Here is a 14,511-nt window from a genome sequence, read left to right as displayed (position 1 = left end):
GAGAGCAGCCCAGAAGGGCGATGAGCGAAAGCAAGCCCTGATGGATGAATGCCATCAAAGCTCCCACCAGCCTCTCCGCTAGAGGGCTGGGGTGGTCGGGGCTGGATGCGCTGCACTTGGCAGCTTCTGTGCTGTCGGGCCAGATGGTATGAATCAATGCACAGGACTGTAACTATTATAAGCTACGTAAAATACTGAGCCTGTTTCCACAGTTGTGATCTGATTCCTTAACAGGATTTAGCATTTGCAAGTAATACTAGTTAACATATGGCAGGGGAGCGTAAAGCCAGTGTTTTGAATTTTTGCTCTGAATTTTAGCTTTAAGTGGTGTAGCTCTGCTGGGGAGACCTACATGACAGTAAGCAAACAGCTCTTACAGACACTCCTGTTAAGGGCTCTGACCATCAGGAGGATAGAGAAGACAAAGCTTATCCCAAGGCCCTGTCCTGCTTCCCACGCTAGTGGTTAATCTGAGATTGTAAAGATAGGCTTCTTCAGGGGGTGGATCATTGCTACTAATGTTGCATGGAGAAGAAGAATGAGGCCAGCTGTTGGAGACAAGTGTCTTAAGTCCTCCTCTGCATTTTAGTCCTTTTTCTGTTTGTTACATCTTAATGATTCTTATATTTCCTTTTTGAGAAGACTAGCTGGAAGCCTTGGACTGGGGATTGTATCAACATCTAATGTCTATCTAATGTCAATGCTCCCTAGTATTAACAAACAAACATAAGTAAACACTGAAGCTGTAGAACAAAGTACAAGTGAGATTTTAACTGTTAATATTACTAATTTATCTTGAAAAGTATTGGTTTAATTTCTACTTGCTAAATCAAAAATACTTTTTTTTCCAAGGCAGAGAAGAAAGCTGGGAGCCTGATATAATTGTTCATTGGAATAATTGTTGAAATAGGAGGTATATACAGAAAGAAAACTTTAGATTCTGAAAGTGGTCCAGATAAATATCTCTAATGCGGGGATGCTTTCTTTTATGCTAATGGCCCTTCTAGTAGGGAATATGAACTCCCAAGGTTTCCAGTGAAAGATATTGCTAGGGAAACAGCACTTACCTATTACGTGAAATTGCTCAACACAGAACTAATTCAGTTAACAGGAAGATTAGCAGTGTGCCTTGAGTATACACGGTTGCATATAAAATTACCTCTTTTAAATAATCTGGTTATTTTGTCACTAAAACTCACGTGAGAAAAGATCTGATGTTATTTGGCATTTAGCATTTCACCACGTTTTTTAACCAAACACAGATTTTGTGGGTTTGCATCTATTTTCTTAGAACATCAATGGTAATTGCTCAAGATGTGCGTAAGATGCTAGTATGAAATCAGAAAGGTAAGTTCTTATGTTGCTTCTTAATGTTCAGTTCCTTTTCTTAAAGGGAAGAGCCTCACTAGTGAAGTGAAAATGAGAAGTACACACTATTAAACAAGTTAATCTTCAAAATATGTATTGAGTGTCATAAGGTAAGTCTAGGTTCTTGCAAGAAAAAAAAAAGGGGGGGGCACAGGTGCTTTCAAATTTGATAGATGCATATGTAACTAGACAAGGAACTGCTTCTTCCTTGTGAACATTAATGCTATATCCTAATTCAGCATGGATCAAAAGTCAAGGTTACATCTTGTTTTCTTAAAGCTTGTGAAAATATGGTGAACTTCTAAGTTCTTGGTTTTGCCTTTCAGCTGTGAAGCGATGCAAGTTCATCAGCAGCAAAAGGTCCCTGTAAACTACTTAAAAGGAATGGTATCAGAGCAAGAGTGTTTCTTGATCATTGTCCCATGGACAAGTTTGATTAATCTTAACAAAATAATAATTAAATGAAACTTTAAAGCAAAATACATACACCTAATAGGAACCTTACTGTTTTGAAAGCAAAATGAGCAATTTAATATTTACTGTCTATATGAAAAGGCCATTTTGCTATCTCCAGCAGCTACTGCATTTTTTTTTGAAGTTCAGGCAGGTCTGCTGTAGTACACAAGGTTAATACAGGTTTCTTCCAGTTGCTGTGTATTAACTTCATTCACTTGTGTAAGCTGCCTGAATGCAAACACAGTTAATTACTACCCATGATAGGTACAAATTCTTTAAGTGTTGTCTTCTGCATGCTGTTGTACATTCATACCTGTTGATTGCTAAAATGCACAATGATGATACATCTGTATTTACACTAGTTTTAACTGTTTCCCTGCCAAGCATTAACTAATCTACACACCCAGAAGTGGTAATGTGGTACTGACAAATCTTGAATCTGGTACAGAAGGGTTATGAAATGCCCTCTTCTTCCCTGAGTTTATCTAAGGATTTCCTGGTTTTTGTTTTAGAGTTGAAGTGGGCCTTTTACAAATGATGCATCCTAATGTTGAAGACCTTCACTTAAAAGCCTATAACTTCAGCTTGAAGGAAACTACTACAGTTTGTCTGAATTCATACTTTAAAAAGGAGCATTTTGGCACTTCTGTGGCTTGCACCATTTCTGACTGCAACCAGTCTGCTTTTTGAAGTCTTAATCTGGGTTTTTATTCTTTAGACCCAGCTGGACTGAACTGCACCCTGCTTGGTCTCCCATAAACCCCAGTCTATCGGCACAAAACTGCAGTGATTGCCACATCAGCAAGTTAAGGACTTGGAGTTCTTTCTCCCTCTTGCCTGCATACATTTTTCTTTTTATTAAGAAGTCTCATCTCCAGTAGTTCTGCAGGTCTTTGACACTGGTACCTCAGACTGAAAAAATAGCACAGATTTCATATAAAAGCCCAACTTGCTTTAAATGCTGCAATCTAATCTAGACACTATCTATCTTCCATACATACTTTACAGAGCAATGATAGAAACCCCTGCAAATCATGAAGATACTTTATCATGTCAGTCAATATATCTGAAGTTCTTCTGTTGCACATTCCAAAGCTAGTATTACCTTGGTAGCTATTGCTGGCTGAAGCCCCTTTTAAACTCAAATGACAGATGTATTAGTACTGAAAGGCACTGTATCTACTCAGTGAGTGTCAGCAAAGAAATGTGTCATGGGCAAAGAAAAAGCAACTTATGCTATAGCTTAGAAGTAGCATATCTTCCTCTGACAGGACCAGCAACCCTGGCTAGTCTCTGCAGAGAAGACAAGGCAGGCCAAGTATGGTTTGACCTGTGGAATGCCACCGGACAAACTGACCGAGATATGTGTTGGGAGGTTCTGTGCTAGACCAGTCAGATGAGGTCAGGAAAGTAGTGGTGCTTACTGTTCTGTGAGCGTTTCCCGTAGGAGTCTAGCTCAAAGGCTGAAAAACCTTGAGCGGAGACGTGTATCTCACTGCAATTCAGAGTAAAACATCTGTTCTTGAAGATGTGCATTTCCTGTCTTATTCTCCTCACCTCTCAAAAGTTCTTTTGAGGTACTCTAAGCAGTTTCCTTGACCATTATAGCTTTCTGAATCCTATGGACAGTGTATAGCTTTTCTTGAGCACAGAGAACAATTACATCTCTGAATAGCTGTCTTCAAGAGATCTAAGATGCTTCGTGTCTTGAATCATTGGACAGTCTAGTTTTCTTCACGCTCTTCCTGGCCGCTAGCGGATACTTCTCCAAAGAAGTCTCTTTCAGTGGAATGGACAGTTGGTTTTGCATCTGATCCTCTCAAGATGATAAGCAAGGCTGCCACTCAAACCCACAAGAACTGTTTTTCTGTCCAGTGCTTGTTACGTGAGACATTTTTCTGTCAGTGGTAAAACCAGATGTTACTGTGCAACTGTTCAAGTCCCATAAAACTTATATGTCCTAGAATGAAAAAGGTGTTTATTTTTTACTGTTATCATGCCTTTCTTATAATACATGCCATCAAAGAGTTGAAAAAGTTTGAAATCATCTTTGTGCCAATTTTCTGATTACCCTGCAGCTTTTGGAACAGCTAGATGATCATGGGATTTCCACTACAGCTGGCCAGTAAACAGTTCTACTTTGTGAAAATTCTGGAAAAAAATTAAATGATTGCTTTTGGATCCAAATATCTTCTTAAGATCAAGCTCATATTGCATCCAAATTATTGCTAATTTTGGTTGGGGTAAGGTAAGAGTTATAAAAGCTTATTTTGACAAATTCTGCTTCCCCCCCCCCCCCCCCCCCCCACTTCTGCATTCTTTTGGTTTTCTTTTGGTAGGGCAAATTTGGTTTCAAGTCAGCTAGCTATGTTTTTACTGCAAGTGTTAGACTGGACTGCATCTCTGTTCTGCTGCAGCTGTGTTCTAACAAAACATTACTGACTGTAGCATGGCCCATTTCATACTTCTCAGAGACGCACTTCATGCATTGCATGCTGCTTTCTTAGATATATAATACATCAAAGAAGTTATGAGTGGCATACAGATAGGTTCAAAGTGTAATTACTCCTGTTGCAAAGACCTGTTTTCCAGTGAAGAGATTAGTGCTTAGTGGGCACATAGAAAATAAAATCACCCCCAAAGATTTTTGCTTCTGCATACTTAGGGAGTACCGTCAGTGAAAACGGTAAAACTGCTGAATGAATTTCACTACAGTGGGTAGCTGTGCACATAAAGACTAGTAGAAAGTTACAGCTGGTAATTGGAGGATGTAGGGGGAAAGCAACTTGGGTACTTCTGTGGTTGAATGTAGTGTGATTTAAGAAACCTAAAAGGAAACTTTCATCTGCTGAAAAACAGAATGAAATAAAAAGAATTCTAGAACATTTGAGAATAGCTTTCAGTAGAGAAATTAGGATAAAATCCTGTCCCAATTTAAAGAAAATTCTGTTGAGCAGGGCTCTACTCAGCATACAGATTTCCAGCTTCCTTTGACTACAGCCTAAAAAAAGATTAAAGCTCCATGGTAACTGCTATCTTAACTCTTGACAGCCATAGTATAAATTACATCTTGGAAAAATTTAATACTGAAAGTTTTATTTAGGTCAGCAGGCAGGCTAGGAAATGGTAGGCTTACAGATACCACCCTAAACTTCATTTTGCCCCTGCATGGTCTCAGGTGGAGATTTTTGTGGGAGGCAAACTGGATGCAATATAATTATATTCTGTATTAATTTAATCTGACAAGTTTTAGGTGTGTAAATTTGTTTTGGGAAGAAGACTGCAATTTACTTGCAACTGTAACCTTCCAGTGGGGAATGCAGCAAGGTTCATCTGGGAGACAGCAGCACAGACAGGTACAATGTGAGGTTACCACAGCAGCTGCATTTGCTGGCAGTGGAGGAACAGTGTTGTGTGGGTTTGTGTTCTTTGTTTTTAATGGAGAGGGGAGGGAGATGGACAGAGGTTGTGCAATTAATTCATTTGCTCACAGGGGCCCCAGCATCCATACTTGTGCCATGGAAGCTACATATCCCTTTTGAGCTTGTATGAAGGTACTGCTTTCTTCCTGTTTGAGGTTAACAACAAATAGGTTCTTAGTTTGAGTGGTAGAAATTAATATAAATGGACATTAAAAGTCTAGAATAAAGGTAACCCGTGGTAAACAACAACATAACCCCCCAAATTTCTGCTGTTTGCATGATGATTATCTGGTAGTGTTATTTCCTTAGTTCTGCTTTCTTGTTCTTTGACTATCTTTGACCCTATCCTGTCTGGACTGTGTGCTTTTTCAGGCCTTGAAGAATGCCTTTGATTGTTGTCTGAGGAGCACTACTGGAACCATTAAGGTAGCCTGGTCCCTGAGATCAGGAGGGACTGGTCACTGGGATCATCAATCCTGCTGTCTAGTGGAGGGACAAAAAGGGGGCTGTGTGCTCCCATGCCTGTCAGCTGCTGCTCGGTAGACGGAATTATTCTGAGGCTCCTTTTGACCTCATCAGATAGGAAAATTTAAGTCCTTGATATGCCATTTAAGAGGAAAAAGTACCCATCATTTCTCAAAAATAAAATGAAGATAATATCAAAACCATATTAGCGTTTCAGCCCACTATATACCTACATTACTGCCTACTTAGAAATTCTGCTTCTAAATGTTTAATACTAACATGCCTTCTATTACTGGAGAAGGATGAGAAATAGAATTGTAGAAGCATTACCAGTATAATAACCATTTTTACAGACCTGCAAGTAGGACTGCTTTTGCTCTTTCCTCTAGCATCTGGAGTTTGCTGATCACAGCAGTACAACGTACAGCTTCTACTGGGGTTCAAATGGATCCTAAACCTTTATCCTGTGTACAGATAATAAAAGCATACTCAAAGACATATAGATGTTAAATTCTATAAGAAAAAAAAAAACCCTAATTACTCATTTTTTTCCCCTAAAGGTCTAATACTGAGATGCTAACAAATAATTGTATTGTCAGTTGAACAAATATAGGCAGAAGCTTATTTTAAAAACTCAGTAAGAAAAAGTTGTTATTAAGATCATGTTAGTATGCTTGCCAAAACAACATCATTTGGTAAGGCTCCTTGGACCTTATGGCCAAAGTACATCTACATGTAAAAATATGTAAAATGTGCCTAGATTATAGTCCTAGTTTTTCTTCTCACTAAATTAAGCACAGCTTCTAATTGGAATTATCTGATGAATATAAAGATGACATACTGTCATTCAGTTTTTTTATAGCTGAAGCTAAGTACTTTAGGCTGACTGCTTTCAAACACCTTTGATTTTTCTCACTAATATAAACTGATATTATTTTCTAACAGCTTGCGGCTTCCCTCTCTACCCATTTCTCCAAAGGTGTTGTGCAAACATCCTCTTCAGCAGATGCTTCATCTTCTACTCAAGAGCCTGAATTACTGATAAGACCGAGGTACAATTTTAAATCATGGTCTTGGCAAAATACAGAATCTGCAGAGAGCTGGTTGTGTCTCAGTTCAGAAGCTGGCTCCAGTAAAAAAACAACAACAACAAAAACAAAACAGAAACACATTATTATGTTGAAACTATTTTTGCATTGCAGAGCAAAAATGAGGAGAGACAGTAGGTACAAGCTCCTGAACTAAAGCCAGTCATGTAAATACTGACTAATGAGATGGCACTAAGCTTATTTCTGTAAGATACTACTTGTGTTTTCAGCAAAGTGCCCAGGTTTCTACTGATGGCTTAAGTGCATCAACTGAAAGCATCTAAGGTATCCTAGTTGAAATCATCTAACTCAAGGATCTAAACCATGGCTAGCCTTCTGCTGGGTCAGGGTTCTCAAACTCCATGGACAGTAACTGTGGTATTGCTATTTCTGCCACACTTTGAACCATGGAGGAAGATAAAATATTTAATGGAGTGTTACAGGTTTCAGTTGAAGATCGTACTGATTTAAACAACTCCATTAAAATAGCCTGTACTGGCATAGTTTTATTTCAGTGTATAATTTCAAGCAATCTCTTTTTAAACCTTAACCCATTAGAGATGACCATGTATGCTATTATACTTGGAAAGATCAGGAAACAGCACACGTATAGGGGCTGACTGGACTTTGAATAGCTCTAAATAAATGGCATGCATAACTCCTCTCAGTTATCTCTCGTTACTGCTGTGCAAGCCTTAAAAACACTAAGTTTCTTCGAAGTCTTACTTTGACATGAATATAGACACAGGAGTCCTGTCACCTTCTACTGGAATCTCATGGAGTAGCTGGGAATGGCTGGCTGCCTTTGTCACTAAATTTTCCCTAGATTCCTTTATTTTGTTTGATACTTGGGCTTCCAAATTGTACCTTCTTCAGCCCAGAGTCTCCCTGTGTTGTTTGTGTCACTGTGATTAGATTTTTTTACTCCAGAATGGAAGGATTGTCATCTACTTCAGCTGGGAAAAGAGGGGGCCATTCACAAATAGGCACAACTTAAAACCTAAGTCCCATATAAAGGGAGCACTGCTTAATAAAATGACACACAACAAAGCCTAATTTCAAACAAATCATGCAACTCTTAGTAATGACTGTCCAACTTTCCTGTTAGTATAAATTAATATATTTGTAATTCTACACCAACTGTTATCAGCCATTTCTCTCATTTCTTAAGGCAGCAAAAATCTGGCAAGATGACCAACCATAGTTTTATTGTATTTAGTGAAAGGATGTGAGTGGCAGAAAATGGTATAACAGTCATTTTGTTTGAAAAGATAACTCAAAGTAATTTTTACAAACATGCAAAATCCTTGATTTAGCAGCAGCACAGAATCTATTAACTTTTTCTTTGCCCTTCATGAAGTTACTTTGTCAGCATTAGCCAGCTTCCTCATTTTTCCTTTCTGAGCAAGTAATTTGGTAGAGGAACTTGATGATTGTGGAGTGTACCCTTTGTGTAATAACAAAAGAGGAACATATTAATGAGTTTATCTGTTTTCCATCATGACTACAAAACCATTTCTACTGGCATCATCTGTAACCTAAAATTTAGAAAAATAGTTATTTAAAGTATGTCAGATAAACGCATCTACTATTAATTTAATATTAGTCTTAAGGAATAGCACTTTAATTATTATTTAATATAGTACAATCATCAATGAAAATTAAAAACTCCAGGTTTTGAAGAAAGGTCAACACATCACTAATTTTGCACCATTGCAAAAAAAAACCAAAACAAACCCAAACAAATCTTTTGAGATGAATGAACAGAGATTCTGGTTTGAGACATGTTAAGTAATTATATGCTATTCAGTTCTGGAAACCACACTTACGGGCAGACAGAGTTCAAATAAGCAACAAAGTAGAGAAGTGTAGACCATGAATTCTAATGAAAAATAGAACAAAGCCTAGGAACAAGAGGACTGAAGTCAGTAGTCCTCAGTAATATGAAAGTTTGCTTCTGAGAGGAAAGGGACAATCCAAGTAAAAAGAACAATAATGTCCTTCAGATGGAGCACTGAAGGTTTAAATAAGACACTAGGGAGAAAACAAAAGAACTGTCCAACCATAATGACAATGAAGCACTGGAATATATTACTTTGGAATGTAAAGATCTCCAGTGATGAAGATGCTACAGGACAGGCCAGACAATTGTGTCAGCATTGGTTTAATTCTAAGTGACCCTGTCCTTGAGCAGGGGAGATGGATTGGATCAGCAGCTCTTGAGCTGTGGGAAGACACTGACACATCCTTGGAGACCCAGCCAGGAGAATTTAATCTGCTATTTCTCCTTCTTCCTACCTTTTCCCCTGAAAGTTCTCTCGGAAAACTATTTGAAGGTTGTAGTATTTACTCTTGGCCAGCAGGATAGGAGAGGAGCAGAGCCATCAGATCTACCCTGTCTAAGGGCACATTATGGGCATGGCCAGTGGCCAGCTGGGTGGACACCTGTTGCATGTTCCTTGCACTCCCCTGGAAAAAGAGAGGTGAGCTGTGTTGGAGGTTATGCTGGGAAGGCTGACCTTTCTCTTCCCAGAGAAATCCAGATCCACATCCACAGGAGGAACAATTAAAGGCATAGGATGTGAGGAATGGTGCAATTTCCCAGGGACATCAAGGCTAGGATCAGGGAGAGGGAGGTTCTAATGATACCTGGTGCTTCAGGAGATGGCTGCAGAACACAACTACCCAGAGACAAGATTCTAGGTATTGTACAAAAGTACTGCCTATTTTCTGGAGTGAAAACAGGGAGGTAGACTACAGCAGAAAGATAGGCCAAATAATAATAAATTTCAGTACTGTTGAAATAAATGGCTGCCTAAATTGATTTCCAGCTCGCACATGTAATTAATAACAAAATAATTATATTCTTCACACTTGAAGAAAATTTGATAGATGTTCAGGTATTTTGAGCAGCAAACCTGGATACTATGCTTTGGTTCTTGTCTATTGAAGAAACACTGGAATAATGTTCCACAGTGTTTTCTTTGATAAGCGTTAATTTTTGGTGGAAGGCACTGGCAGAATGAATACATTGTAGCAACTGGAGAACATGTTCAGTAAGTTATCCTTACTGTGCTGATCATTTTTGAGTAGTTTAATGCAAATATTAACCACCAAGCTTTTGGTTATTTTTATAAATACCACATTTAGCAGTCACTTTTCAATACGGATAGTGCATTTAAGCTTACAAAAAGTAATACCTACCATTCTGGTTTCTAAGTTCCACAGTATGATATAGTAAATTTTTCTCTTCTTCAGTGTAGCTGGGAAGCACCGGATAGTGGCTAATATAGGCCAAAGTGATAGTATATAGAAAGAGGATGCATGTGCTAGTTTCAAGGAGATGGAGTTGGCACAGGGCTTGCCAGTTGAACTCAGCGAGATGGTGTGCATGATATGACCATGGCATGAACACACCGTGACCTAGGGAGCAAGAGATCATCCAGCAAGTCAGTCACAAGCTCACCAACTTTTCTGCAGGTTTGTGTCAGCACTTTTCTCTCTCTTTTATATTTAATCAAAAATATGTACCTTTTTCTCTATCTTAGCGTATTTATTTATGTTAGTAGTTAAGTGGCATTGGTGTTGGTCAATGAACCTTAAAACCTAATGGACCTCTAGGTGTAAGTCCTTTCATATGGACATATAAATTAATGTGTATGTACACATATGTACTTTTAATAACTTCTCCAGCTGATCTGTTGACACAATGCAGTGATCACTGAGAAAAATCAAGGTAAACCATGTCAAATCAACATAGGGCTGAGACTATCTACAGCAAGTCAGATCAGATGGGAAACTGTTCATAGTAAAGCCAAACACAGCCCAGCAGTGATACTTCATATATGCAGATGACAGTAAATAGCAAAGATTACTAATAAACTTTGCAAACCCGTGAAAAAAAGGAATACTGATTACAGCATCATGAAGCTGTAAAATTCCTATTATATTACAATTTAGGATCTGATCTTTAGGAGGGAAAAACTACAGAATTTCTCATTAGAAAATTAATAATCAGTGTAAATTAAGCAATCAGAAGGTCGACTTAATTATGATTATGACCCCATAACACCTATTCAAGACCTTCCTGATACCAGATCATAATGGAAACTATGGAGTGAAAAAAGACAGAAATAGGGACATAATAAAAAAAAAAAAAGGAATACCAAGTAGGACAAGATAGCTTCTCAGCATTCTAACAGTAGTTACATAACATAACAATCAGTAAGCAGAACAATATTATGAGATTTGAGAGAAACTGTATAAGCATGATACATCACAATATTGTTTCTCACCTTTTTGTCTCCACTAAGCAAGTACTGATCAATAGCATTATGTTATTCACTAGTAAGTTCCTTTTGTTCCATTTCTTGTTTTACCTTTTTCCCCGTTCTCCTTAATTTCCTTGCATATTTCCCATGGGGTCCAAAGTTCTGGAAAAAAAAAATTGACATTTATTACCCCATACAACATTTTGATTACATTAATTGAAGCAAAATTCCTCAGAAGGATGCACAATTTACTTAATAGGTAATCACTAAAATTTTAAGGCTTCTGGAAAACCTGCTTCCTTCTCTTTTTTTGTATATTGTAAGCAGGTGGTGATAGACTGCACCTTAAATAACTACTGTGAACAGCAACAGCAGATTCAAGATAAATTCATTACATTTACTCAGAAGTCAAATTAGGCTGTCTGCAACTCTGGACTTTAAGAGGTGAATGGCAAGTAGTGAGGAAAACTGTCAGTGTGCTTACCCTCCATTCACCCAGGACTGCCTTGCCAGTGAAGAAAATGCATGGGTTACAGATGGAAAAAAGATTGGAAACCACTGGTCTAGAGAGACAGTGATGCTACTTAAATAGCATTTAAGTCAGCATAGTCACATTACCTCCTTCTCACTTCTTAAGCAGCCAGGGTTACTAATTCTTGCAGTTGAAGGAATATAATAATGGTACATCTGGTCTTCATCTCTTTGATCTCTCTGCTTCAAGACAAAGGCACTTTGGCTTTAAGGAAGGTTACAATAAGCTGTTTTATGTATTAAAAGTATTCGTATTTCTATGCAGATACATGGCCTGGGCAACCAATGTTTCAACTCCAGCTCTGCAGTGCTAAAGAAGTTAAAGTTGTCACCTGTTGTTCCCTTGCTCATTCTCCTTTTGGGTGGAGTCCCCTGGTACAGGTCCCTGATGGCCTTTGACAGAAGGTGGCCTGCCAGAATAGGTTGCTTAGGAGTTTTGTCTTTGTATTCTGGCTCAGCCAATTCTTTACAAACCCAGCCTCTACCTTCCCAATGACAAAAAGGCCCCTGGCAACACATCAGGATTCTTTGATATCATATGAACCATGTTCTGGGAACAGCACCTAAACATCTTATCCAAACATTTTCTGTTCTAACAGCATGGCATTTTGATTTTACTGTGTTCCACGCTGTAATCACATCAGTACTGAGATTCCTGCATACAATGTGTCTCTAAGACACACACACACAAACCCCAAACCAAACAACAATAAACAAACAAACAAACAACACCGAAAAACAAACACTCACCAATCTATGACTAATTATTCTGCCAATAGAATTGACCATATTATGTTTTAAAGTCTGAAGTGGCTTGGTTTATGAACCTTCGGAACACTCAGAGGAGCTCCCCCGCACAGATGTACACGTATCCAGTTGCAACAAGGGGCTGAAATCCTGCTCTCACTGAAACTGGTGGGAATCAGGAGTTCACTTTTGGAGTTGAGTTTTTGTCCTTTTTTTTTGTTTTTCATCTTCAGCTTTTTGCCATAATTTGTCTGAGATACATTCTAAAAAACTCTTCACATCGTGGTGTTGCAAGGATGAGTCCTTTGGCTAACTCTTTATGTTCTACTTGGTTTTAACTGGATAATTCCAGCAGTGCTCAGCATTGTGTTCATTTGTGTTAGTTCTGAATCCAATCCTTTGCAATGTGTAAACTACTTCAGAAACAGGTGAGACAATTCAGGCACAAATTACAGAAGTTAGTGCATTTCATCTGTTGTTTTTGGTAGAACCATCTTTTAAAGGGTTTGGTCATGCTTTCAAACGCAGCGATGTGCCTGTCATGCTTTCTTGTCTGCTGCCTGACCTAATCTTAGAGAAAGGGAATGTTTAAACATCAAATACTTGCATATTTTGAACCTGTGTGGGACAATTTTGCATAGCCACAATGTCTCAAATTCTGTTTGTGTTTTGTCCCTTGTTTGTAGTAACAAAGACTGGTCATTGATCTTTGCAGCCAAATTCCATGCTTAAAGGTAGTTCTCCTCACTATTGTTCAGAAGGCTGAACAATAAAGAAGTCTACGATGAACACCTACCTATTTAAGGCTAAACTGCAAAAAAAAAAAGGGTAACACAGGAGCGGAATATTCTGTAATAATTAACACATCTGTGGTTGTTCTACTGGGTCTATCATCTTGTGAATTAGCTTGAAAGGTCTACCTGGAATTTCACTGTTCACCTTTTTGGGAAGTACACAGAGGCCAAGTGCACAAGTTTGCACTGGTGATCATTTCACTTTCCAGGTGAAATACATGGTGCTGATCACTATGTATAAAACCTGATGTAATCTGGCTTACAGAGAATGTTGAAGTCAACAAAATTTTCTCTCTGCAACTGTCTTACCACAACAACTGTGTTCAGGAGGAACCTTTCCAGAAATCTTTTCCTGAGCTAAGCTGCACAGGAGTCAAGGACTTCAAACATTTTTTAGAACAACCCGTTGTTTAGTTTTAATGCCATAGAATATATGTTTTAATCTCATATTATTTACAAGAAGATATAAAATATATATTCAATTATAGACCTTTGATAATAGTATTCAGTTTACTGGTGAAGTGTTGAGATAGCAACAAAAGCTTGAGTTCAGCACTGAAAATAATATATTTGGTTTCCAGAATGTGGAGATTTTTAGGATTAGAGAGTACATTTCAGTGATAAGGAGCAATCATAACACTTGAAACTTAAATTCTCTTAAAGTTCCACAAAATTAACATGAAATTTGTTTCAGATCTCTTGTATTTTCATAAGAATGAATATATTTGTTCACCACTTAAGCCTGTCTCCTCTGTTGCACAATTAATTTCAGAGCACTCAAGTCATTTCGTATTGATTTTTTTTTAACCACATGACACATTGTTTTCCATTGCAATCTTGTTATAGATGTTCATGTGAAACAGTAGGAAATTAAATAATGTACCATGATAAAGTAGAAGAGATTATTGGAATAGAATATGGAATGACAATATCAATAGTTTCAGATTTCCATCTGCATGATCCTTTCAGAAATCAATCAATCCAAAGAAAAAAATTGTCCTTTATTTAACAAATGGCAGCAGAAATTAAACCGCTCGCCTCCAGCATGAACTGAAGGTAACTTGGCCACATGTCTGTAGTCTTCAGATTCCAGAGTACCGTCTCAGTGGTGTTAGGCTTGCTGGCTGGCTGCAAGTGTGACTTTCAAAAACTCCAGAAGAATGTGAAGACCTCACAAGCCACCCAAATATTGAAAAAATTGGGCACAACTTCTTTTTCTGGAGAAGCAAGAATATAGTTTCTAAACATTCATTACCTAGGGATCACAAGGAAGTAGTCATTAGTTAGAGCTTCTCCCTGAACAGCAGCCACAGAGTCTTGGCATATCAGCTTAACAACCACATTCCTTTGCTAGCACTGAACACCATGG

This window comes from Patagioenas fasciata, chromosome 4 (assembly GCF_037038585.1).
Source record: "Patagioenas fasciata isolate bPatFas1 chromosome 4, bPatFas1.hap1, whole genome shotgun sequence".
Taxonomy (NCBI): domain Eukaryota; kingdom Metazoa; phylum Chordata; class Aves; order Columbiformes; family Columbidae; genus Patagioenas; species Patagioenas fasciata.
The sequence above is the reverse complement of the archived record's forward strand: the minus strand, read 5'-3'. Positions refer to the sequence as shown.